This window comes from Bacillus rossius, chromosome 10 (assembly GCF_032445375.1).
Source record: "Bacillus rossius redtenbacheri isolate Brsri chromosome 10, Brsri_v3, whole genome shotgun sequence".
In the NCBI taxonomy this organism is placed as follows: Eukaryota; Metazoa; Arthropoda; class Insecta; order Phasmatodea; family Bacillidae; genus Bacillus; species Bacillus rossius.
Window position 1 is genome coordinate 43,413,299 of NC_086337.1, and position 27,010 is coordinate 43,440,308.

A 27,010-nucleotide genomic window follows, 5' to 3' on the forward strand; every position below is an offset into this window, starting at 1 on the left:
CCGCAGCAGCTGCGTCGACTATCGATTCAATTCTATTTGCTGAGCGAAAAGGTTCCGATAAAAGCGAAAAAAGACTTTAAGAAATATGTACCAGACATCTGGCTTTCGACCAGATTTTTGACATGTAATTTTATTAAAATACTACCCATCTTGTTAATATGTACTAAACAGTTAGTGCTATAAAGCTTATCTTTGGCTTTGTAAACTTTGGTTCCTGCCATCCGCCACAGATGACATCACCGTATTTATAACACATTTCCGTTCCATGCGAGTCCAGTTCCATTCACGGAATTACTTCTACCAAATGCCGTTTAACGGGAGATAAGATGCTACACATCAAAATTCTGTTACTTTAGTCAGAGTGATAATATTTTAAGTGATTCACAAAGACTGTAACATATTGTTTATTCACAGTTTTATTTCGGTTGTAGCACTAAATATAAATAAAACGTATATTTATATTCAATGGTTGTAGTTCATTCCCAAAAAATTAGTTAATAACTAAAAACCAATAACTTCATGCCTGATACTATTTGTACTAGCCAGTCTCTATTAACTTATGCTGTTGAAACCAAGATGGCCTTTTTCGGTTCTTATCCCTTCCAGTTAAGGGGTAGTTCCCTAAATTATTTTGCTTCTAATATTTCGCACTTTGGCACTGATTTGAAATAAATTCATAATATAACCATATTTGATTGTTCATGAATGGTGTTTTCTACTAAACATGTCCTTATTTAATGATGAACTGAAAGGCAAATTTTTATGTCAATCGTCGCGTGTACTGAAATCCTTTCTTTTTAACCTCTGTATTTTAGTACATAATTCATAAATAAATAAAAATCATGTTTTCCCAAAACTCTGAAATATCCAGTTTCTATGGTTGAGGAAAAACTTAATTTTTATTAATTTAATGAATGATCACTAAAAATAAAGATTTTGAAGACGAATGCTACATAAGCATATTGTTCTAAGTTCATAAAAAAAAACACATTAAATAAGTACTTGTTTAGTAGAAAAAAATAACATTGTATGACACAATAAATATGGTTATATTATGAATTAACGAACACGAATGATTAAAAGCGAAATAATTGAGGCTGCTACCTCTTAACAAACGACTAAGCCCGCTGCGTGCATGACGTGTTGGCCTGCGGAGCGAGCGAGTTTTGACACCCCTGCTTTTGGGAGATGCTTTGCGAAGGGGAAAAAAAAGGAAGTGGTTGTGCGGACGGGACGGTCGAAGACAACAACCCCTTGTCTACATCTGCAGGTGTTGGCCCCACACCACCAGGTGGTTGCGTCACGCCTCCCGCTTTCGCAGCTGCTCCGTCTGCGCTTCGCTTCGCCACCGCGTGAACGCGCGGGTTGTGTTTATGTAACGCCCAGCGCCGCTTGCGTGTGTTCCTGGCGGGCCTCCGGGGCGGGTCGTTACCACAACGCCGAACGTACAATAACGCCGAATACCATAACGCCGAATGCCAAATTGACCGCAACGCCGACAGCTAGAAAACTGCTGTGTACTACAACGCCGAAATACAGTACCGCCGGGGAGGGGGTTGGGGGCACAGGAGCAAAATGAAAAACAACAGAATGAATTTGTGTGTGTTTCTTAAATGTATCTTAACGCCGAAATACCACAACCTAACCTAACCTAGGCTAGCCTAACCTAGCCTAGCCTAACCTAGCCTAACCTAACCTAACCTAACCTTTGTGGCAGTCCTGCAATGACATTTTTCGGCGTTAATGTATTTCGGCGTTGTGGTAATTCGGCGTTGTGGTACACAGCAGTTTTCTAGCTGTCGGCGTTGTAGTCAATTTTGCATTCGGCGTTATGGTTTTCGGCGTTATTGTACGTTCGGCGTTGTGGTATTTCGGCTTTGTGGTGCGTCCCCCTCCGGGGCGAGCACGGTAGCGTTCCGTTACCTCGCACCACGCGCACCATGCACGGACGAGGCAAATTTCATCTTAGCTCTCGGGATACGGCATTTGGTAGGAGTAATGTCTGTAGTATGAAACGGATGTCAACGAACGGAAACGTGACCAAATATGGCGGATCCACGTGTAGCAACAAAAACCCGCATACATTCGTAAACATTAGAGGATATACCAAACGTATTTGTGTGCCAAATAAAACTTTATGGTAGTGAAATTACCTTGACATTTATTTGGTAAACTGAAATGGTCACAGTAAAAAGTAATCTAAAGTTTTAAAATACCCAAGAAAACTGGCATTATAATGATTATAATACATATTCTCCTTGCAATATGTCAACGGCCGCGGTAGCACAGCTGTAGAGAGCGCTCTTTTTAACCTCGAGGGACGGGGTTTGTATCTCGTAATTGGATTTTTTTTTTTACTTTTTACATTATAATATAAAATTATATAATAATAATGTTGAATCAGCTCAATAACGTTATGGTTTGTTTGTAGGTGGTTTTTTTTACAAACTTGTTTCTGTCGTTAAAGCGAAAAAAAAAAATACAATCATATATAGCCTACTTAGTATTATGTGCTTTAAAATTTTTCAGTTTAATATTTTAGTAATTCAATAGAATTATAACTTCCAAACGTGCGTAAATGTGTATGAAAATTTTAGTGAATTTTAACAAGATTCCTGGTCGAAAATCAGGTCCGAATCATGAGTTTTATCGAAGCCGTTTCTAATAGTGTAACATTTCTGGTTATATCGTGCTGCTTATTGCTGTCTGTGTCTGATGGTGGCAAGCAATGTTACGATTCATGCAGTGAATTCTAGCGGCGGGTGCAGAAAGTAATTTTGTGGTTCACATCCAGAAATAATTAACATAGTCGGTAGTTAACACAGTTATTTACTAACATTATCAACATAATGTCGGATGCTGAAATTAAGAGTGAGATTTAAATTGCAAACCGATTACGCACAGGTCGTGAGCGCAGTGGTATGCTTGCCCTTCTACGTAAGCGCGTAGTTTTTTTTTGTTTTTAAATTCACATGCGTGAATAAACGTAACGATTGTCGCCTGATTAAAGAACCGTTATTAGAACATGCCGCTATGGAGCTTCAAAAACTTATCCCCTCATGATACTCCCGTAAAATTAATTGTATTTTATTTTTTGACGTGACAACGTCTAATAAATCGATGAACGCCGGCTGCACGCAAAAAAGTGTCCCGTAACGCACATTGTCCCGTTACGATGTGTCCCGTTAAGCTCATTGTACGCTTGCGCCGCATCTATCTCTCTTCCACTCGATTGGAACAACCATCGATTTGGCTTTTTCGAGGCACATTAAACTTGAAACACTCCCATTCGTTTCCTACTTTTCATATCATCGTCCTATCCTTAACAGAATAACACAGATTGGAAGAAGTTAAATAGCAAACATGTATAAAAGTTATAGTTAAAATAATCTCTTCGTTAAAGTAATAAACATATTTGAATTAATGAGTGCAAATAAAAGTAAATTTATCTATTAAATTGTAGATTATGTTTTTAGTCCTTCTTTGTATCAATACAAAATAGTGATAATTCAATAAAAATGATTCAATTTTATTCATAAAGTATGCAATCATTTCATCAATGTTTTGTTATGACGTTGTCACGTTAAACTATCGTCCGTAAACCGACTTTACAGACAACCAATTTTTTTTTGCAAAGTGACGTTGGCGGGTCACGAGTGCTTGTTATTTTCCGTTTACGTTCCCACGGCGCCGGAGGTAATTTTCACTTCATCAGAGGAAAGAACCCAGTGAACGGGATGAAGTAGGAACCATTTTAGGCAACCAGTTGGACGGTTGGGTGTCGAGGAGTGTGGCGATGTAGGAGGACTGCCTTCACTCGCAGTCAACTCGTCAGCTCTGGCGGGCAGCCAATAGGCGCCCATGCCTCTCACGTGCTCACCCCCACCACTGGACCCAGCACGAGACACCACTCGGCATCCAGTCGCCTGGTTGAGTCCACCGAGGGCTTAAGGCCCCCGCCTAACCCGGGCACACATACGGTGTGCAGAGCTTCAGGAAAAACAACGCAATTTCAAAACTACTCGAGATATCCCAGTGGGGTCTGCTTACGAAAAGCATTTAAGAGTTAGCTGAGGGCCGAAAAGTACTTTTGATTCCGGATTAATTTTTTAAACTGTGTTTTTAGAAGAGTTAAAATGGCTAAAACGCGTGTTTTCAGGTAATTTTTAGGCGTAATAAAACCAGTAAAGATTCTTGAAATCACTTAAGGGACTTGCATTACCCCTTTATCTTCATTTCTCAGCCGTATAATGTTACAGTCACTTCTCAAATTTCACACTTATCCTGTGACTACGAGAATACTGCACGCCAGTTCAGAGCCTTGCGCTTAGAGGCTTTACCGCGCTAGAAATACCATTGAGCGTCGCGCTTATCATCCGTCCTCAATAACACACATACCTACACCAGTGACGAGGCGGGACCCTTAATGGAGGGCGTACCACCTCTCGGTTTCAGTGTGGAGCAGTTCATAGAAGGAATCCGTGGTAGTCCCGCGATATGGGACGCGAGGCGTGAGGAAGACAGCGGTAAGATCGAAAGGAGTGTAGCTTGGACGGAAGTGGCCCGAAAATGCTATGCCAATCCTTTATTGTTTCTCTTCTCGCAGGAGAGCAAGCGCGAGAAGTGCCCCTGCTTCCTGGGGTTATAACATAGCGCTGATCTCTCGCCGCCGCACATACGGGTATTTCAACGATCTACGCGGCCAAAATTATTTTTTTGTTTTAATGTACTCTAAAAAATGTTACTAAGTCAAACCAATTGTATCTATGACTAAAAAAATATTTTTTATACAAAACCAAAGTTTTAATAAAAAAAAATAAAAATTAATTAAAACAATTTAGGGTATATAAGCCAATTGATCACTTAAACAAATTTATGCACATATAAAAAGATTAAAGTAATATTTAGATAAAATAAATAAAAAAATGAAAAAATATATACATATATTAAATAATAAATAAATAAACTAAATAGAACCATAATTTATTTATAATAAAAATAATAAATAAATAATAAATGAAAATTGGTTTATCATTATCTTGCAACAAAATATTTTTGAAGCGTGGGTCAAGTACCGTTGCAATCATGACTTCTTTTACTGTTGTGTACAACGGAATCCTAGATTTAATAATTTTCTGAAGAAAGATAGTAAATGCAATTTCCAGGACTATTTTGATCTTCAACATAGTAAGAAGGTGTTGTCTCATTTTTTATATTATATATATTATTTTTATTATATATATATAATATATATTATATTATTTTTATTATTTTTTAATCACTATATAATGTGGTTTTGGCCCTATGTATAATAGATAGATGAACATGTTCTGCAGTCACAAAGTAGGTGGATGAGAAACAAATTATAAAAATATACAGTTAATATAAGCCCTAGGTAATACTTAATACAAAAAATAATAATAATCATCAAACACTATTAACCAAAAACAAGTTATCTTAGTCACTTACTGAAGAACACTTTGGTTTTAGATCGGCAGGCAACAGCATTTCTAGGGTTTCAGGTTGGTAAGAATTTATCTTCCTCTTATTCCTTTCTTATTTGTGCTTCTTATAATATCATATTGCATCGATGAACATTTGATTCACTTCCTGGATGGTCAAAGGGCTATTTTTATCTTTTGATGACTTTGTGCGATGGTATGCCTTTTTGTACTTTGTTGCGCGAGTTGGCGAACGGATGACTTCCTTGAGTACATTCGAAGCGTCTCGCTTTCCAGTTTTTCTTAACTCTACTTCAGCAGCATGCACTATGATGTCCTCGTCAAAGTTAGAGCGAAGATACTCAGTTTTTCTTCTTTTGCTTCTCTCGCTCAGCTCCCCAAAAGATTTACTCGGTCGACCTGGCCTGGCCGACTTCCCGGACTGTCGGCAATGGGAATCGCAAAGGTCCGTTATAGCCAAGAGTGATTGTATTTAAGAAAAATATCTTCTTTTTTATGAGCTTTAGTCAATCTTTTCTTTATTTATGATTTTAAATGTGCAAAATTTCTTTTTAAAGTTTCAATTTGGTCATTGCTATAGCCTTCATAAGATAAGAGTTTATTTTTTAAAAAAAATTAAGTTTTGCACCTAAATTAGGTAAATTTTCACTGTTCATGCGGTCAAACAAGTATTTACTAGTTACGATCCTCATTTTCGATGTACCCATAAAACCTAAAACAAATAAACACCTCATTTAAAGCCAAAAAATGAAGGAGACTATTTTCATACAATTTACTGAACAATTTTCAAAACACTAAATTTCTGTTTATCCGGGCTTATCCGGGGCCAAATCCTTGGTTTATTAAAAGAAAATACATTGAACAATGAATTGCAAACAAAATCTTAGCCTGATCTATCCCGATAGTATGAAAAAAGTACTTATACAATATATTTTTATGAAAAAAAAATTAGTCTAGGGAAGGGTCTACTTTTAGAGCTTAAAAATGAACTCCTAAAGAAATAAATTATATAAATTAAAATATATATCATAAGTTACTAACCTGTTGTTTGAGAATCCATGATTTTTCCCACCAATGATCAACTTAAAAACATTAAATTTCACTTTTGAAGTGTAGCTTTTGTAAGAGCTCTGAGAACAGAAAACGTACACGAAGCAATACGATCAGATTCCGACTGACGGTAACGGTGCGTAAAGCGTGAGCGGGGAGCGGGAATGGCTGGGTTTAGTTCTCGGAAGTGTCCTGCACTTCAGGTAGTCATTATCGTAGAAATGTGTAATGTTTTGATAGCTGGACTTTTGGCCACTTGGATCGTTGAAATACCACTATGTGCGCCGGGGAGACAGGTTGGTTAATTCCACAAGTTTCCCGGTGTGAAACCAGCCTTCACACGGCAGTCAAATGTTTGAGAGTCAACCGGGCAACCGAGTTGAATCAAAACCAAAAAAAAAAAAAAACTCGTCTGAAAGGGGCCAAAGAGAAATGTTTTCGGACGCAAGTGTACGTGCGAAACTTGTTACGTTAAAGGGCCATTCATCACGGTGAACTGTCATGTCTTTTCTTCTCCCACGCACGCGCACACGCACGCACGCCGAAGAGAACAGCTCTGTACCCGTCACGTAGTGTATTATTTCTGATAATTCACCCTCCCCAAGGTTTGGGGCGTGAAAAAACAATAAATAACACCGTCGGAAAAAAAAAGTGTGAACTTTCACAAAGCATTTTCTAAAGTTAGTAGTATATAAATACCTGTTCTGGACCATTGTACAAAAAAATTTAATTAACCTAGAAAATATCTACATCATTATCAAATAAAAACCTCTTACAAGTCTTATTCATTAATAAATGCATTATCGAAGTGAAAACTTTTTACAGCTGAAAGGGCAAGTCGAGACCCGAACATAACTTATAACGTAAAGGACAACGGTCAGTAGTGTGGCGATCGGTGAGGGGTGTTCGGGGGGAGGGGGGGGGGGTGGAGAAATAGAGAGTGTAACGTCACTTTCCATACATTTTGTTACTTGTTATTAATCTCACTTAGATCAAAGAAATCATTTTACGACAGCTCAAGGTTTGCATTATACAGCCGCTTAGTATTCCATCGTAAATAATATCTCCACTTTTTTTATAATAATAAAATAGTACAGCTCCAACTGCAACTGCAATGATATATATCAGCCTTAGTACTTATATGTTCTTAACTTATTATTTTCGTAATGGTCATTCACCCAAAGTTTCTCGGTGAATTTATGACTCACTCTCTGTAGTGACACACTCTACCCGAAACCACTGAATAAATTACTTTAAAAATCGCCTGTATCATGCAACAAGTCTCGTACTCGACAGATATTTTGTTGACCCCTGTGTTTATAGGCCTTCGTTAAAATCCACCAGATTGGTATTTGAAGTTCGCCAGAGGGTATGTATGATACGTGATATGGTTTGTGGTTTATGAAGTGTTTAGCCGTGCAACGAGTAGCTTTGAAAACACACGTCCGTATTGGGAATCAAATACGTTTCGCCTGGATCAACGCCGGAGGTATTAATAAAAGCGGACGCCCACGAAAAAAAAAAAAAAAAAACGGAGTGGCAGTGTACACGGCTTAAATGACGATCCGTGTTACATCACACGCGCTTCATTATTTATCCGTTCATATTTGCTTCGTGAATATTTTATGCCGGTAAACCTTTATGCTTGCGTGTTGATATAACTTGAAAATTTTATCACCCAATGTTCTGAAACCGTACTTAAAACGGCTGCGCGGTAGCTATTTTCCCTCTACTTTGTTAATGTTTGGTTCACACATCAAATGTGTGCAGTTGCTTCTTTCCGACACGAAATTATGCATGAAATTAAAACGCGCGGTCAGTAATGTTTCTTTTATGAAGCAGAGAAAGGAATTTACTGTTTACTGAATAAAAAAAATAATGTGAAAAAGTCTTTCAGACCTCGACAATGATGTGTAAACGTCTAACCTCTGTAACGAGCCAATGTATGTGTTCTCATTTTGTTCAAGGTTAAATAAACTTTTCATACGAAAATCGGGTACGAAATTTAATGTACCTATAATTCTTTAAAATAATGCCGAGCGTGACAAATATACTGATAAATCAAATATTCACTTTTCAAGCACATACCAATATTTCTAGACGCGAATCGCACATTTACTTATTGCTCCCGTTCCTATAATTAGCTGCCTAAATAGTAAACGTTGCTTGACATTATCAGTAGGGGGAGGTAAGGAGTACTGGGACAGTGTAAACATTGAAATGTAAACACCGGCCCCAGTACCCCCATGGGCGCCGCCATCTTGTCACGTGGGCGCCGCCATTGTTGTTGACATTGGCTACCAGGGCGCGCCACCGTCGCCGCCACTGGGCGCCGCCATTGTTGTTGACATTGGCTACCAGGGCGCGCCACCGTCGCCGCCACTGGGCGCCGCCATTGTTGTTGACATTGGTTACCAGGGCGCGCCGGTAGGTCGCCATCTTAGTTCAGCCTTTAGTTACCGGAGCGCGCCACCGTCGCTCCGAAGGCGGGAATTGTATACAAAAAAACCTGGGCACTGGGTGGATTCGATCCCGGGGACGCACCAACGTCGTGAGGCGTGCGCCTTGACCACTAGACCACGGGACCATATGAAGTATGGAGAATTAAATAATGAACATATGCTTTAAAGAAGCTATGCCTAAAAGAAGCAATTTCTTTAAAAGCAATACTAGCTATGCCTAAAATGCGAAAAGCACCCACCATGTCTTAAAAAAAATATGCTTAAAGACCCCACCACTCCACAACCGCCGCCATGTTGTATGCTTAAAACAATTGACGCCATGTTGCAGTATGCTTAAAGCCGCCATACTAGCTATGACTAAAGAAACATAACCTCAAAAAAGCGCCATACTAGCTATGTCTACCCCACCCCCACCACCACCAGTATGCTTAAAACAAACACCACCATACTAGCTATGACTAAATACCCGTAGCAACATAACCTCAAAAATGGCACCATACTAACTATGTCTACCCCACTCCCACCACCAGTATGCGTAAAAGCCCCGCCATACCAGCTATGACTAAAGAAACATAACCTCAAAAATCCCGCGCAGAGAGAGCGAGATGTTGTCCGCTGGAGCGTCACTCGTAAACTGCGCAATTATAATCCCCACATCATATTATAAGCATAATAAAGGCACCATGATGTATGCTTAAAACCCCCGCCATACTAGCTATACCTAAACAGTCATATTTAAATTTCGAAAAGAAATAAATTGAAAAAAAACAATGTCTATAAACCCCCACCCCAAGTATGCCTAAAAGAAACCCCCGCCATACTATCTATGCCCAAACCGCCAAATTTAAATTTCCAATAGGCATAATTAAATTTCGAAAATAACCCGCCATGTTTAAATATCGAAAAGCAAATACCGCAACCCCACCACCTAGCGTATGTTTAAAACAAACACCACCATAATAGCTATGACTAAAGAAACATAACCTCAAAAAAAGCGCCATACTAGCTATGTCTACCCCACCCCCACCACCACCAGTATGCTTAAAACAAACACCACCATACTAGCTATGACTAAAGAAACATAACCTCAAAAAAGGCACCATACTAACTATGTCTACCCCACTCCCACCACCAGTATGCTTAAAAGCCCCGCCATACCAGCTATGACTAAAGAAACATAACCTCAAAAATCCCGCGCAGAGAGAGCGAGATGTTGTCCGCTGGAGCGTCACTCTTACACTGCGCAATTATAACCCCACACATCATATTATAAGCATAATAATGTCTTTAAAAAAATGCTTTAAGTAATAAGCATAATTAAATTATATAATATTAGGATAGCAAAGTTAGGACCCCTGCAGTTAACACGTAGCGTTAAGTAATTAGCTGCGGCACGATTGACATATGTTACCGAGGTAATAAAAAAATAGCAAATAAGCATACATAAAATAAAAACTCACCGGAACGCATCCCGCCCACCCCGGCGATATGTAACAAATAAAAACGCAGACGAAAAGATATACTAAAAAATAGTAACACCTATGTACGCCGTGTAGACAACCGACAGCATTTAACGATAAGTAAACTTATAAAATATATTACAAAGCGGGAGCGGCCCGCTCACGAATATGGTTTAGTGTTATAAGCATAGGTAAAACTTAAAAGTATGTAAAGAAAGTTAAGTAATAAGCATAGTTACTATTATTGTACGTCAAGTAAAAAATAAATATTATACAAACAATGTGTAGTAATCGGCTCTCGGCCAATGTGTTAAGCATTAAAAACGCCGTGCTGAGAGCCCCGCTCGTGCGACCAGGAATGTATTAAGGGACCCCTGCAGTTAACACGTAGCGTTCAGTAATGAAAAAATAAAATGTAGCTGCGGCAATATCGTCAGAAACAAATTACGTATGTAACCGAGGTAATAAAAAAAATAAACTATAGGTGCCACCCCCACTCCTAGTATGCTTAAAACACCCACCCCCACAAGTATGCCTAAAAGAAACCCCAACCATACTAGCTATGCCTAAAACATTTGCAGCCATGCTTAAAAACCCCCGCCATACTGGCTAAGACTAAATGGAGTGCCACATATACACACCGACACCTTTAATGTCACAGAGGAGAGCGAGAAACGTAACGTAAAATATGCTTGAAGTAATAAGCATAGTTAAAATTTATAATATTGTAAATACATAAAAATAAGCATAGTTAAAAAAACCGTAGATCACCATTTAATAGTACTGGACCAGATAACATATGCCATAGCGATAGCATGAATAAGCATAGTTAGGACCCCTACAGTCAACACGTAGCGTTCAGTAATTAGCTGCGGCACGATCGTCAGAAACAAATTACGTATGTTACCGAGGTAATAAAAAAATAGCAAATAAGCACACATAAAAAAAAACTCACCGGAACGCATCCCGCCCACCCCGGCGACTTGTAACAAATAAATATAAATAAACGTTGAACAAACGACCGTGTAGGGGAGCTGTAAGCCTTTTAGCGCACCGCAAATAAGCATACATAAAGGAAAAACTCACCGGAATGCACCCACTCCAACACGGCGACGTGTAATTAAAAATAAAAACGCAGACGAAAAGAGATATTAAAAATAGTAACACCTATGTACGCCGTGTAGACAACCGACAGCGAATAACGATAAGTAAATTTATAAAATATATTACAAAGCGGGAGCGCACGTCTGTAATCCGTAGACGCACTCCTCAAACTGTTTTCAAATTTCCGATGCGACGAAAGCCACCGAGAATGTGAAAGTTTTGTTTGTCGACCCTGGCCCGCTGTGTGCTATAGTAGTTTGCAGCAGATTTCACGGAACACGCCTAAGCGTGGAACACAATTAAAAAAACGTACAGCCCAGAGATACATGAAACCGCCGAATGCATGTGACAAAAAAATCACCATAAATAACAAAAAAAAAAAAACATTTAAAACATAACAGAAACAATCAAAATACACTCACAAACGCAATACAGCGCAATGCAGTGTAAACTCCCACGAAATAATACTCGCTTAATGAGACACCATGATGCAAAGAGTAAAAAGACATCTTTATACGTAAATAGGAAAAAATAAAAACGCGGAACCGCGAGAAAAACAATTTAAAACAATCGACAGCAAAAGCAAGAAAGGTAATAAAAATACTAATTCAGTTACACATTGAGGAAATAAATAAGGACGGACCCCCAAATACCACTAGGCTAAACACAACCCATAATTAAATCACAATAAACCAAAACATATCTACGAGAACAAATACCACACTCTCCAACACACCAAATGACACGGCCCGATAAATGACAACACAAATAAATATCAATAACCATAAATACCTACATAATCAAAATATGTTATTAAGCAACCGAAAAATACACTACAACCCACATAAGGCCTCGCGAACGAACGGCACAACACCAGAGACAAAACATGCTATTCCCATTTGTTAAAAAGACGCACATACGAGTCTTTAGTGCTAGCCCAGCTAGTATACATTCATTAATAAATAAAATCGGTTATAGTATTTGTGTAGGCAATAAATAGGAAGTACAAAGCGATATAGCCACAAGACGTTATTAAATATAGTAATAAAGTGTATGTATAGCTATTAAATAATATATATGTAAGTAAAACGTGTTATGCCCTAAACTAAATATGTTAATGTTTATACAGTCAAACTTTGTAGGAATATAAACATAAGTCGTTTGAACGGTCTGTGTAATACAAATGCTTATCATCAGCTCTGAGTAATTTATCCTTCATATAAGTAAACTTAGCATGTTATTCTAATAAACGATGTAACATTGCAAGTATAAAGACCCCAATATACCGCTAACTAATTTGAAATAGTCATACCATCATTATTAAATAATCATACAAAAAATATTAAGTGTTATCCATCCTTCCCTTTCGCTCATGACATAGTGTGTGGTGTTCTAAATATGGAGTGAAAGAATATTATATGAGTCATGTTGTAAATGCTTATAAGATTATTGTTCACTTTCCATCAAGGCTAGATAAAAAACAATCTCTATATATGGTAGATGAATAAACAGAGACCAACTATAGACTTCATACTAGTAAATAATAATTAAGGATATATCGGGGTAAATAAAAAAATAACCTATATAAATACACCCAATAAGCATAGGAAGCTCTGGCGTTAATAACAAAACGTAAAATAAAAGGTTACTGGTTCAGGTAAGAATATATATTCTACTACTATACATTCCATTAAGCATAAGAAGCACTATAATCCCATTCCGACGAAACCAGAATAGAACACACCAGTAATGTTTGTGAAAGAACACACGATGATATTCATATTAATAACCACTTAGCCAAAATCGTTTGCAGAATAACAGACATAGCAATTCCATGTCTCAAACACCACTTCGGCGATAGTCCAGGAAACACAAAAATTATATCTGCCTTCCCCAAGAGACCGCCACAGTCGCCTCGGCGAACCTCGTGAGGTCACCAGTAAGTAACTTTCACTTGCCGGAGGGCAGACGGTAATAACACACACGCAGCCGCCCCCGAAAACAAGCCTCCAACAAGAAAAAAATAATATATCAAAATATCTAAAACAACAAGGATGCCTTGCAAACTATAAATTACACCACCCATGCCTTTAAACTAAGTAACGTGAACGACGAAGCCCGACAACGACTTTCAAGTGACAAGGAGTAAAGAAGGAAATAATAATTAAATGTGGTGTACGAATACTCATTGCCCACCAACTATATACTACCTACTAGTGCTAATCCATGTATTGCCAGACATAAAATATCTTTACATTAAAATAAACATAGTGTCAGGATAATACTAATAATAAGTATTGAAGTAACTGAAGCGTGTACACAAACAAAACTGTATAATTCTCATCATAAACGTTCCTTGAAATTCTACCATCACATATATAATCCTTTAATATTATCATAATATAGTTACCAAAAATAACAAGTCAACTCGAAAAAACCAAAACAACCCCTACAGGCATATTGCAACCTACATCGAAACGATCATAAGACTCAAACCCAGACACTTCATAAACCCACAGAGATGGTCAGGAGAAATTACATTTCATATACTACAGATGCTGTACTAAAAAGACACATGTATGCCAATAAGAACAGGTGTAACCGCCATAACTGAAAGTATTATATAAAAGAAACAATACAATAAATATCACAGCCTCAAAAAACATAAGACAGGAGAATGAACCAAAAGAGAAATTTCAAAAGTCTAAACTGAACAGAAAATTAGGTAAATATTGACGTATACACATGAGAGTACAATTAAGTATAGATATATATTTAAAAAAATACACTACCTAGCGTAAAAAAAAAAAAACGCATTCAGAAAGATCAGACATCGCTTCCCCAACACAAAATGTTCGATGGTAATAGTCACAATCCCTAATAACATACATGTGAAATAGAAAGAGTTAAAGACACAGACTTTAAAAAGAGAATCACTCGTTAAAGACGTGTAAAAGTTAAAGGACTAAGCTAAATGAATATAATGAAGCGTGCGACAAAACACGTTTCCTATACTAAATGTCACATCCCAAATAAATTAAATTCATTATTTAAAAGAAAAAGGTTAATTTTTTGTTCACCTAACCGAAATCTAAGTTTAAAAACCCATATAGAAGAGAGATTCCGCATTATAATTAAGTATATTGAAAGGAATTGCGAACTCTTGTTCGCACAAATCATTTTAATTATGTATGTTCGCACACAAGTTGAGAAAAAATGGATTAGTGTAAGAAATTTGATGTTTGCTCAAGTGCTATGTAGTGACAAGAAACGATAAATACGGAATTATGTATATTTAGATACCAACCATACAATTATAACAATTTAAATACGAAACATATAAAAAAATCCTCGGGTATGTCGTATATCTAGAACCATACTGTCACCACTAGTTGCCTGTACACATAATGAAGTAATAATAATAATAAAACATCCAGTGGTTACAAACATAAATATTACAAAAATATGCACTTAACAATGACTTAGGTTATCCAGAAGCATATAGATATAAATATACAATTAAAAAGCAAACCAAATTACCAATAAAATTGAATCACTTCAAAAAAGTAAACAAAGTTCAGACATTTCAAACACAGAAAGGTGAAAAAAAAACGCAAATAGATCAGTAAGATGAAGCTTCAAAGACCAATTCCCTCGCGGATGAAGGATGATAATCATTGCAGTAGCACACATTGTCCCACATATGTATCGAAACACAAGGTTAGATCGTAACACACACACACACACACACACACACACACGACTTCCAGGATGTTTCCACCATCATGTTTGGAACCTTTATACTTATTTTAAATCTAAATTTACATTGATTAACAACGAGAACTGTAATATATAAACAACAGCACCGATAGTAGCTAAACACAACACACTTAATAGAATATTCTCCATCACTTTCACAAACCCATATAAAGACCTTAAACTCTGCCGGCCACCGCAGCCCAGCTCGAGTTGCCAGACGTTTCCTTCACAGACAGAAGGGGTTGCCATTGCGCAACCAATATGTAATTATTGTAAAAGACGCATCTAAAAAAAAATCAAACATGTACGTTAAACCAGGCTAGCAATCTCATAGTTTAAGTGAAAACAGGCCGGAAGACAACATAGTAACATAACATTAGCTATTCCTAAACCTTAAATACATACAATGTAAGAAATCGCACTAGCCAACTTAACACTCATATTCCACAAAACATAAGTTCACCGAGATACAATGACACACGAATATATGCATGAATGATAGATAAATACTATACAAGACACAAAGTACAAAACATATTTATCCAAGTACCCTTTCAATACTAACCCAATGAAGCAGAAAATTCCATTACATACCAAGCATTGTATATGAAAGTAAGCACATATCACAATTCAACTAAAAAAAATAAATATAAAAAAAAGCTAGCGAACACACAGACAAATATTCATCATAGCACCATTGGGTGGAAAGAAGATAGTACCATCAATTTCATCTCTACAGCCACATGCATTAAGAAAAAAAAATATATATATATATATATATATTTATTAACCTCACAGGAATCTTTTAGTGTATAATCGTTGTGTAGCAAAATTAGTAGGGTAAAATTACAATGTATTTATAAAATAAATCTAATTACAACTATTAAAAAGTATGTGAGCTAACTCACAATTGTAAAACCATTAATGAAAAACCTACAAAACCTCTCTCTTCATATCTCTCCCTCTTTCTCTCTCTCTTTCTCTCTCTCTTTCTCTCTCTCTCTCTTTATCTCTCTTATTCGCTCTATATACTGGTTGCGAAATTCCACGATTGATACAATTAACTTAGAGATAACCCCCACACCGATGCATTGTAACGTCAACTACATTCCGCTTTTGAGAGGGAAACGAGAGCAACTCGAGAACACTCGCAGGCTCACAGCAACGTCCGCCACATTTACACACAGAACTAACCACTCGTACCCACCGGATGGGATACGAACCCCGAGCAAAAGGCAAATACCTCCGCTTAAACACAATAACAAGTGATCTAAATATAGAACGATAGTGCCAACGTGGAAGCAATACGCTCTTCAATTCTGTGTGTTAACTCTGGAAAATCATTACGTAGCGGCGGCAATATTTTACAACATCTTTTATAAAGAACCCTAAAGGAAAAAAATCTCAAAGTAAACGATGAAAACAAAAAAAAAAAAAAAACGTAGTATTTGTCGGTCGATGGTAGTGAAATAATGTGAGATAAACCATTAAAATAATGTTAAATAAATATATTAATATTTACTATAAAATAAATCCACGTATAACCATAAGTTTTTGATAATAAATCAACAAATCAACATAGATTTAAATTAATTAAAAAGTTTTAATAATAAATTCTTAAATAAATTTATTTCCTTTAGCAAATTAACATATAGGTTTCAATTAATTAAAAAAAATAGTTTAATGCGAATTTCACCAACGTTTCGGTCGACATTGCAGTCGCCATCATCAGGAAGCAATTATCTACAAAGTAGTTGTAATAATAAATTCTTAAAACAAATTTATTTCCTTTAAAAAATTAACATATAGGGTTCAATTAATTAAAAAAAATAGTTTAATAATAAATTTTAAAATCTATTCATTTTTATTATAAAAGGACTCTGCTTTTAACCATTAGTTTTTGATAATTTTCAACAAATAAACATAAATGTATAGATAACCATAAATTTAATTATTAAAAAAATTAATTCATAACAATATTCTTAAAAAAATTTTTGCGGCCGCAAAAATTTTTTTAAGAATATTGTTATGAATTAATTTTTTTAATAATTAAATTTATGGTTATCTATACATTTATGTTTATTTGTTGAAAATTATCAAAAACTAATGGTTAAAAGCAGAGTCCTTTTATAATAAAAATGAATAGATTTTAAAATTTATTATTAAACTATTTTTTTTAATTAATTGAACCCTATATGTTAATTTTTTAAAGGAAATAAATTTGTTTTAAGAATTTATTATTAGAACTACTTTGTAGATAATTGCTTCCTGATGATGGCGACTGCAATGTCGACCGAAACGTTGGTGAAATTCGCATTAAACTATTTTTTTTAATTAATTGAAACCTATATGTTAATTTGTTAAAGGAAATAAATTTATTTAAGAATTTATTATTAAAACTTTTTAATTAATTTAAATCTATGTTGATTTGTTGATTTATTATCAAAAACTTATGGTTATACGTGGATTTATTTTATAGTAAATATTAATATATTTATTTAACATTATTTTAATGGTTTATCTCACATTATTTCACTACCATCGACCGACAAATACTACGTTTTTTTTTTTTTGTTTTCATCGTTTACTTTGAGATTTTTTTCCTTTAGGGTTCTTTATAAAAGATGTTGTAAAATATTGCCGCCGCTACGTAATGATTTTCCAGAGTTAACACACAGAATTGAAGAGCGTATTGCTTCCACGTTGGCACTATCGTTCTATATTTAGATCACTTGTTATTGTGTTTAAGCGGAGGTATTTGCCTTTTGCTCGGGGTTCGTATCCCATCCGGTGGGTACGAGTGGTTAGTTCTGTGTGTAAATGTGGCGGACGTTGCTGTGAGCCTGCGAGTGTTCTCGAGTTGCTCTCGTTTCCCTCTCAAAAGCGGAACGTAGTTGACGTTACAATGCATCGGTGTGGGGGTTATCTCTAAGTTAATTGTATCAATCGTGGAATTTCGCAACCAGTATATAGAGCGAATAAGAGAGATAAAGAGAGAGAGAGAGAAAGAGAGAGAGAGAAAGAGAGAGAGAAAGAGGGAGAGATATGAAGAGAGAGGTTTTGTAGGTTTTTCATTAATGGTTTTACAATTGTGAGTTAGCTCACATACTTTTTAATAGTTGTAATTAGATTTATTTTATAAATACATTGTAATTTTTCCCTCCTAATTTTGCTACACAACGATTATACACTAAAAGATTCCTGTGAGGTTAATAAATATATATATATATATTTTTTTTTCTTAATGCATGTGGCTGTAGAGATGAAATTGATGGTACTATCTTCTTTCCACCCAATGGTGCTATGATGAATATTTGTCTGTGTGTTCGCTAGCTTTTTTTTATATTTATTTTTTCTAGTTGAATTGTGATATGTGCTTACTTTCATATACAATGCTTGGTATGTAATGGAATTTTCTGCTTCATTGGGTTAGTATTGAAAGGGTACTTGGATAAATATGTTTTGTACTTTGTGTCTTGTATAGTATTTATCTATCATTCATGCATATATTCGTGTGTCATTGTATCTCGGTGAACTTATGTTTTGTGGAATATGAGTGTTAAGTTGGCTAGTGCGATTTCTTACATTGTATGTATTTAAGGTTTAGGAATAGCTAATGTTATGTTACTATGTTGTCTTCCGGCCTGTTTTCACTTAAACTATGAGATTGCTAGCCTGGTTTAACGTACATGTTTGATTTTTTTTTAGATGCGTCTTTTACAATAATTACATATTGGTTGCGCAATGGCAACCCCTTCTGTCTGTGAAGGACACGTCTGGCAACTCGTGCTGGGCTGCGGTGGCCGGCAGAGTTTAAGGTCTTTATATGGGTTTGTGAAAGTGATGGAGAATATTCTATTAAGTGTGTTGTGTTTAGCTACTATCGGTGCTGTTGTTTATATATTACAGTTCTCGTTGTTAATCAATGTAAATTTAGATTTAAAATAAGTATAAAGGTTCCAAACATGATGGTGGAAACATCCTGGAAGTCGTGTGTATGTGTGTGTGTGTGTGTGTGTGTTACGATCTAACCTTGTGTTTCGATACATATGTGGGACAATGTGTGCTACTGCAATGATTATCATCCTTCATCCGCGAGGGAATTGGTCTTTGAAGCTTCATCTTACTGATCTATTTGCGTTTTTTTTTTCACCTTTCTGTGTTTGAAATGTCTGAACTTTGTTTACTTTTTTGAAGTGATTCAATTTTATTGGTAATTTGGTTTGCTTTTTAATTGTATATTTATATCTATATGCTTCTGGATAACCTAAGTCATTGTTAAGTGCATATTTTTGTAATATTTATGTTTGTAACCACTGGATGTTTTATTATTATTATTACTTCATTATGTGTACAGGCAACTAGTGGTGACAGTATGGTTCTAGATATACGACATACCCGAGGATTTTTTTATATGTTTCGTATTTAAATTGTTATAATTGTATGGTTGGTATCTAAATATACATAATTCCGTATTTATCGTTTCTTGTCACTACATAGCACTTGAGCAAACATCAAATTTCTTACACTAATCCATTTTTTCTCAACTTGTGTGCGAACATACATAATTAAAATGATTTGTGCGAACAAGAGTTCGCAATTCCTTTCAATATACTTAATTATAATGCGGAATCTCTCTTCTATATGGGTTTTTAAACTTAGATTTCGGTTAGGTGAACAAAAAAATAACCTTTTTCTTTTAAATAATGAATTTAATTTATTTGGGATGTGACATTTAGTATAGGAAACGTGTTTTGTCGCACGCTTCATTATATTCATTTAGCTTAGTCCTTTAACTTTTACACGTCTTTAACGAGTGATTCTCTTTTTAAAGTCTGTGTCTTTAACTCTTTCTATTTCACATGTATGTTATTAGGGATTGTGACTATTACCATCGAACATTTTGTGTTGGGGAAGCGATGTCTGATCTTTCTGAATGCGTTTTTTTTTTTACGCTAGGTAGTGTATTTTTTTAAATATATATTTATACTTAATTGTACTCTCATGTGTATACGTCAATATTTACCTAATTTTCTGTTCAGTTTAGACTTTTGAAATTTCTCTTTTGGTTCATTCTCCTGTCTTATGTTTTTTGAGGCTGTGATATTTATTGTATTGTTTCTTTTATATAATACTTTCAGTTATGGCGGTTACACCTGTTCTTATTGGCATACATGTGTCTTTTTAGTACAGCATCTGTAGTATATGAAATGTAATTTCTCCTGACCATCTCTGTGGGTTTATGAAGTGTCTGGGTTTGAGTCTTATGATCGTTTCGATGTAGGTTGCAATATGCCTGTAGGGGTTGTTTTGGTTTTTTCGAGTTGACTTGTTATTTTTGGTAACTATATTATGATAATATTAAAGGATTATATATGTGATGGTAGAATTTCAAGGAACGTTTATGATGAGAATTATACAGTTTTGTTTGTGTACACGCTTCAGTTACTTCAATACTTATTATTAGTATTATCCTGACACTATGTTTATTTTAATGTAAAGATATTTTATGTCTGGCAATACATGGATTAGCACTAGTAGGTAGTATATAGTTGGTGGGCAATGAGTATTCGTACACCACATTTAATTATTATTTCCTTCTTTACTCCTTGTCACTTGAAAGTCGTTGTCGGGCTTCGTCGTTCACGTTACTTAGTTTAAAGGCATGGGTGGTGTAATTTATAGTTTGCAAGGCATCCTTGTTGTTTTAGATATTTTGATATATTATTTTTTTCTTGTTGGAGGCTTGTTTTCGGGGGCGGCTGCGTGTGTGTTATTACCGTCTGCCCTCCGGCAAGTGAAAGTTACTTACTGGTGACCTCACGAGGTTCGCCGAGGCGACTGTGGCGGTCTCTTGGGGAAGGCAGATATAATTTTTGTGTTTCCTGGACTATCGCCGAAGTGGTGTTTGAGACATGGAATTGCTATGTCTGTTATTCTGCAAACGATTTTGGCTAAGTGGTTATTAATATGAATATCATCGTGTGTTCTTTCACAAACATTACTGGTGTGTTCTATTCTGGTTTCGTCGGAATGGGATTATAGTGCTTCTTATGCTTAATGGAATGTATAGTAGTAGAATATATATTCTTACCTGAACCAGTAACCTTTTATTTTACGTTTTGTTATTAACGCCAGAGCTTCCTATGCTTATTGGGTGTATTTATATAGGTTATTTTTTTATTTACCCCGATATATCCTTAATTATTATTTACTAGTATGAAGTCTATAGTTGGTCTCTGTTTATTCATCTACCATATATAGAGATTGTTTTTTATCTAGCCTTGATGGAAAGTGAACAATAATCTTATAAGCATTTACAACATGACTCATATAATATTCTTTCACTCCATATTTAGAACACCACACACTATGTCATGAGCGAAAGGGAAGGATGGATAACACTTAATATTTTTTGTATGATTATTTAATAATGATGGTATGACTATTTCAAATTAGTTAGCGGTATATTGGGGTCTTTATACTTGCAATGTTACATCGTTTATTAGAATAACATGCTAAGTTTACTTATATGAAGGATAAATTACTCAGAGCTGATGATAAGCATTTGTATTACACAGACCGTTCAAACGACTTATGTTTATATTCCTACAAAGTTTGACTGTATAAACATTAACATATTTAGTTTAGGGCATAACACGTTTTACTTACATATATATTATTTAATAGCTATACATACACTTTATTACTATATTTAATAACGTCTTGTGGCTATATCGCTTTGTACTTCCTATTTATTGCCTACACAAATACTATAACCGATTTTATTTATTAATGAATGTATACTAGCTGGGCTAGCACTAAAGACTCGTATGTGCGTCTTTTTAACAAATGGGAATAGCATGTTTTGTCTCTGGTGTTGTGCCGTTCGTTCGCGAGGCCTTATGTGGGTTGTAGTGTATTTTTCGGTTGCTTAATAACATATTTTGATTATGTAGGTATTTATGGTTATTGATATTTATTTGTGTTGTCATTTATCGGGCCGTGTCATTTGGTGTGTTGGAGAGTGTGGTATTTGTTCTCGTAGATATGTTTTGGTTTATTGTGATTTAATTATGGGTTGTGTTTAGCCTAGTGGTATTTGGGGGTCCGTCCTTATTTATTTCCTCAATGTGTAACTGAATTAGTATTTTTATTACCTTTCTTGCTTTTGCTGTCGATTGTTTTAAATTGTTTTTCTCGCGGTTCCGCGTTTTTATTTTTTCCTATTTACGTATAAAGATGTCTTTTTACTCTTTGCATCATGGTGTCTCATTAAGCGAGTATTATTTCGTGGGAGTTTACACTGCATTGCGCTGTATTGCGTTTGTGAGTGTATTTTGATTGTTTCTGTTATGTTTTAAATGTTTTTTTTTTTTGTTATTTATGGTGATTTTTTTGTCACATGCATTCGGCGGTTTCATGTATCTCTGGGCTGTACGTTTTTTTAATTGTGTTCCACGCTTAGGCGTGTTCCGTGAAATCTGCTGCAAACTACTATAGCACACAGCGGGTCAGGGTCGACAAACAAAACTTTCACATTCTCGGTGGCTTTCGTCGCATCGGAAATTTGAAAACAGTTTGAGGAGTGCGTCTACGGATTACAGACGTGCGCTCCCGCTTTGTAATATATTTTATAAATTTACTTATCGTTATTCGCTGTCGGTTGTCTACACGGCGTACATAGGTGTTACTATTTTTAATATCTCTTTTCGTCTGCGTTTTTATTTTTAATTACACGTCGCCGTGTTGGAGTGGGTGCATTCCGGTGAGTTTTTCCTTTATGTATGCTTATTTGCGGTGCGCGAACAGGCTTACAGCTCCCCTACACGGTCGTTTGTTCAACGTTTAATTATATTTATTTGTTACAAGTCGCCGGGGTGGGCGGGATGCGTTCCGGTGAGTTTTTTTTTATGTGTGCTTATTTGCTATTTTTTTATTACCTCGGTAACATACGTAATTTGTTTCTGACGATCGTGCCGCAGCTAATTACTGAACGCTACGTGTTGACTGTAGGGGTCCTAACTATGCTTATTCATGCTATCGCTATGGCATATGTTATCTGGTCCAGTACTATTAAATGGTGATCTACGGTTTTTTTAACTATGCTTATTTTTATGTATTTACAATATTATAAATTTTAACTATGCTTATTACTTCAAGCATATTTTACGTTACGTTTCTCGCTCTCCTCTGTGACATTAAAGGTGTCGGTGTGTATATGTGGCACTCCATTTAGTCTTAGCCAGTATGGCGGGGGTTTTTAAGCATGGCTGCAAATGTTTTAGGCATAGCTAGTATGGTTGGGGTTTCTTTTAGGCATACTTGTGGGGGTGGGTGTTTTAAGCATACTAGGAGTGGGGGTGGCACCTATAGTTTATTTTTTTTTATTACCTCGGTTACATACGTAATTTGTTTCTGACGATATTGCCGCAGCTACATTTTATTTTTTCATTACTGAACGCTACGTGTTAACTGCAGGGGTCCCTTAATACATTCCTGGTCGCACGAGCGGGGCTCTCAGCACGGCGTTTTTAATGCTTAACACATTGGCCGAGAGCCGATTACTACACATTGTTTGTATAATATTTATTTTTTACTTGACGTACAATAATAGTAACTATGCTTATTACTTAACTTTCTTTACATACTTTTAAGTTTTACCTATGCTTATAACACTAAAACATATTCGTGAGCGGGCCGCTCCCGCTTTGTAATATATTTTATAAGTTTACTTATCGTTAAATGCTGTCGGTTGTCTACACGGCGTACATAGGTGTTACTATTTTTTAGTATATCTTTTCGTCTGCGTTTTTATTTGTTACATATCGCCGGGGTGGGCGGGATGCGTTCCGGTGAGTTTTTATTTTATGTATGCTTATTTGCTATTTTTTTTATTACCTCGGTAACATATGTCAATCGTGCCGCAGCTAATTACTTAACGCTACGTGTTAACTGCAGGGGTCCTAACTTTGCTATCCTAATATTATATAATTTAATTATGCTTATTACTTAAAGCATTTTTTTAAAGACATTATTATTCTTATAATATGATGTGTGGGGTTATAATTGCGCAGTGTAAGAGTGACGCTCCAGCGGACAACATCTCGCTCTCTCTGCGCGGGATTTTTGAGGTTATGTTTCTTTAGTCATAGCTGGTATGGCGGGGCTTTTAAGCATACTGGTGGTGGGAGTGGGGTAGACATAGTTAGTATGGTGCCTTTTTTGAGGTTATGTTTCTTTAGTCATAGCTAGTATGGTGGTGTTTGTTTTAAGCATACTGGTGGTGGTGGGGGTGGGGTAGACATAGCTAGTATGGCGCTTTTTTTGAGGTTATGTTTCTTTAGTCATAGCTATTATGGTGGTGTTTGTTTTAAACATACGCTGGGTGGTGGGGTTGCGGTATTTGCTTTTCGATATTTAAACATGGCGGGTTATTTTCGAAATTTAATTATGCCTATTGGAAATTTAAATTTGGCGGTTTGGGCATAGATAGTATGGCGGGGGTTTCTTTTAGGCATACTTGGGGTGGGGGTTTATAGACATTGTTTTTTTTCGATTTATTTCTTTTCGAAATTTAAATATGACTGTTTAGGTATAGCTAGTATGGCGGGGGTTTTAAGCATACATCATGGTGCCTTTATTATGCTTATAATATGATGTGGGGATTATAATTGCGCAGTTTACGAGTGACGCTCCAGCGGACAACATCTCGCTCTCTCTGCGCGGGATTTTTGAGGTTATGTTTCTTTAGTCATAGCTGGTATGGCGGGGCTTTTACGCATACTGGTGGTGGGAGTGGGGTAGACATAGTTAGTATGGTGCCATTTTTGAGGTTATGTTGCTACGGGTATTTAGTCATAGCTAGTATGGTGGTGTTTGTTTTAAGCATACTGGTGGTGGTGGGGGTGGGGTAGACATAGCTAGTATGGCGCTTTTTTGAGGTTATGTTTCTTTAGTCATAGCTAGTATGGCGGCTTTAAGCATACTGCAACATGGCGTCAATTGTTTTAAGCATACAACATGGCGGCGGTTGTGGAGTGGTGGGGTCTTTAAGCATATTTTTTTTAAGACATGGTGGGTGCTTTTCGCATTTTAGGCATAGCTAGTATTGCTTTTAAAGAAATTGCTTCTTTTAGGCATAGCTTCTTTAAAGCATATGTTCGTTATTTAATTCTCCATACTTCATATGGTCCCATGGTCTAGTGGTCAAGGCGCACGCCTCGTAACCACGACGTTGGTGCGTCCCCGGGATCGAATCCACCCAGTGCCCAGGTTTTTTTGTATACAATTCCCGCCTTCGGAGCGACGGTGGCGCGCTCCGGTAACTAAAGGCTGAACTAAGATGGCGACCTACCGGCGCGCCCTGGTAACCAATGTCAACAACAATGGCGGCGCCCAGTGGCGGCGACGGTGGCGCGCCCTGGTAGCCAATGTCAACAACAATGGCGGCGCCCAGTGGCGGCGACGGTGGCGCGCCCTGGTAGCCAATGTCAACAACAATGGCGGCGCCCACGTGACAAGATGGCGGCGCCCATGGGGGTACTGGGGCCGGTGTTTACATTTCAATGTTTACACTGTCCCAGTACTCCTTACCTCCCCCTACTATTATCACCGCAGATGGCAGCTAAAACAAACAAAAATTTTAAACTATTAGAATTGGTTCCGATAAAAGCGAAAAAGACTTGAAAAAATCCTAAACCCCGGCTTTGCACCTGATTTTTGACAAGGTATTTTATTAAAATACTAATTATCTGATTAAATTCATTAAACATATAATACTATAAAGTTTCCGCACACTATATAAGTTATTATTTTATGGCATTACTAAAATATTAACCATAAACATTAAAAAAAATTGTTATAACTCGAAGTATATGTTTGTACATTTGTTTTTGCTTAAAAGAAAGAAATCAGTATGTAAGCAACAACAAAATCCATAACCTTATTGAGCTGATTCAACATTATTTATATATCAAATTATAAAAATATATAAAAAATTCTAATGACGAGATTCAAACCTCGTGCCTCGAGGTTAAAAAGCGCACGCTCTATAGCTACTACCGAGCCCGTTGGTATATTACAAGGAGAATATGTATAATAATCATTGTAATGACAGATTTCTTGGGCATTTTAAAACTTCAGATTACTCTTTACTATGGCTATTTTTGTTTACATACATATTCCAGGGCAGTTTCACTATAGTAAAGTTTCATTTGGCACACCAATTACGTTTGAGGTGGCCAAGTGTTTACGGAAGTTAGTATATACGGGTTTATGTTGCTACACGTGGGTCCGCCACCTTCGTGTCACATTTCCGTTCATCGACTTCCGTTCCAGTTTCATGAAATTTCTACTATAAATACCGAGAGCAAAGATATTAACATATCAAAAATAATTTTTATTTATAACATTTGGATTGATATTTGCTCCATAACAAGAGAGTCTAACAAGTTCAAGAAATATTGACGTCTAAAAAATCAATTAGGAAAAAATATACCATTTCGGTTTTGAAGGATGGCAGTAAATACTATTAGAGCAAATGTATAAAAAAATATATTTTATCATAGGACAAATCTGCCCTTTATAAACCCATTTAAGTTTCATGAAACTTTATTGTCCTAATGGTTTGATTGTTTATAGGCCTAACTACAATTTAAAAAAGGCCTATAAATTACCGACATAAGAACTGGTGTAAAAACAGTAGTCATTG

General features: G+C 36.2%; 1 protein-coding gene across 1 annotated transcript in view; it reads right to left on the reverse strand.

Moving 5' to 3' along the window:
- The window catches only part of LOC134536324 (lutropin-choriogonadotropic hormone receptor-like), a 133,017-nt gene that overhangs the window by 48,927 nt on the left and 57,080 nt on the right, over positions 1-27,010 (reverse strand). The gene's annotated exons all lie outside the window — the stretch shown is intronic.